Source organism: Propithecus coquereli, unplaced genomic scaffold (assembly GCF_000956105.1).
Source record: "Propithecus coquereli isolate 6110/MARCELLA unplaced genomic scaffold, Pcoq_1.0 Scaffold6, whole genome shotgun sequence".
Classification (NCBI taxonomy): Eukaryota; Metazoa; Chordata; class Mammalia; order Primates; family Indriidae; genus Propithecus; species Propithecus coquereli.
The window spans coordinates 5,526,527-5,528,203 of NW_012151951.1; the positions used below are offsets into that span (position 1 = coordinate 5,526,527).

The following is a 1,677-nucleotide window of genomic DNA, read 5'->3' on the forward strand; positions in this document are numbered from 1 at the left end:
GTTGCAGCCTCTAAAACTTATAGACCTTTCTGTGCCAAATTACACAGAACAGCCATTTGCCTGAAATCTCATCTCACAATCATTCTTGACTGGTGGGAAATAGGAATGGTATGTAGTTCACTTAAGTAATCTTGTGAAGATGATGTACCCACAATGGCATATTATAACCGGGTAACTTTTTACAAGAACTAACACTAGAATGAAGTTCCTAGAGATATTTCATGATAGGGCAATTAAGAGGTCTGAGAAAAAGCAGAAGGTAAATCCTGAGTCAAAAAAATCTGACGGTAAATTCATTAAGTAGTTCAAGAAGAAAAGCATCACAAATCCACAAACTTCCCTCAACCCCCATCCAAATCTTTTCGTTAGTGTGGCTTTCCCCTCCCCTATATTCTTATGAGATTCACGTCCCTGCTGAATAGGATGCTCTTCTCTAAAACTTGTAGTACGTAAATAACTAAAGTTTACTTAACGATCGCCTGTTATCAAACACCTTTCACCTCCTCCCCTCTGTCTCCTTGGGGACCATCCAGAAGTAGCCCCTGGGAAGAATCAAGGACTGGAGGCCACCCTGGGGCAGGGGCGCGCACCTGACTCAGCTACGATGCCGCTGCACCTGGTAGGAGTCCTGGTGGGAGTCGGGACAACCTGGAAGGAGATTTCTCTCTCTGGATATTAAATGAGAGTCCTGACTGAGTGCCCAGAAACTTCTGCAGCCTTGTTCCAGCGGCTTGGGCCCTCACCAGCTCCCCCGGTAAGGCAACAGCCGCGCGTGGTACTTCTCCCGAGCGTGTAGTCCCGCTACGCTGCAAAGCCAGGGCCACAACCCTCAGCGGTAGGGCGGTCGCCTACCGCTCACCCCTCCGGGACCCTCCCCGCTGAGAGGGCACCCACCGTTCTTGGAACCACGGCTTCCCGGGGTGCCTCCTCCGGCTCAAAACCGCTCACCTGCGACCCCAACGGCACCTCTGCAAGATCTCCCCTAAGGGGGGTAGAAAAAAAGATGCTTCGTTGATCCCCCGCCCACCAACTTTGCCCGCCCATTTCCCGCCATCCACTGGGTAGTGTGGCTGCCGCTCATTTTCTGCGGCTCATCCATTGGCCCAAAGGGTATTGCCATTCTGGCTGAGAGCCCGCCCCAGGCCTGGGCTCACAATGGGAATCGAGTCCCAAACCGGTTCCGGGTTAGTGCCCTGGAATCCCGCCCCCTCGTACTTCGCCTCCCGCTCTGGGCTCAGTCTTTGGCGCGTGGCTCTGTCAGTCAAGTGGGCTGTAGGAAAGGATTGGTTCCTAGCGATCTGCTTGCTGCGCTGTTCTGAGTGATTGGGACACTGGCCGCTACATCTCCAAACTCTACTCTTGTCCTTGACCTTCACCTGTTAAAAGGGCAGGCAACAAGAGGGAGCTCCCTCCGGTTTCCTAGGCCATCATCACCTTGAGTAGAAACTCAGCCAGCTGCGACTTACTTTGTCCTCAACCATTCCTCTGAGACTGCCCTTGCCAAAGGTCACCGGTGACTTCCTTATGGCTAAATCTGGGAGTCACTTCTCAGTCCTTATCATACTTCTCAAAAAATCTTTGACTTGACCATTTCTTCATTGTTATTGCTGATACGTGCTTCTCCTGGTTTTCCTCCCTCTCAGTCCTCTTGATCCATTTTTGCAGTTGCCTCTTTTC

The 1,677-nt window shown here is 51.5% G+C and overlaps 1 protein-coding gene across 1 annotated transcript in view; it reads right to left on the reverse strand.

The window, feature by feature from the left end:
- The window catches only part of MSANTD4 (Myb/SANT-like DNA-binding domain containing 4 with coiled-coils), a 17,358-nt gene extending 16,407 nt beyond the window's left edge, over positions 1-951 (reverse strand). The window contains exon 1 of the mRNA XM_012659163.1: positions 895-951. The gene's annotated coding sequence lies outside the window, so the exon portion shown is untranslated. The remainder of the gene's footprint in view (positions 1-894) is intronic.
- Positions 952-1,677: the final 726 nt, after the last annotated feature.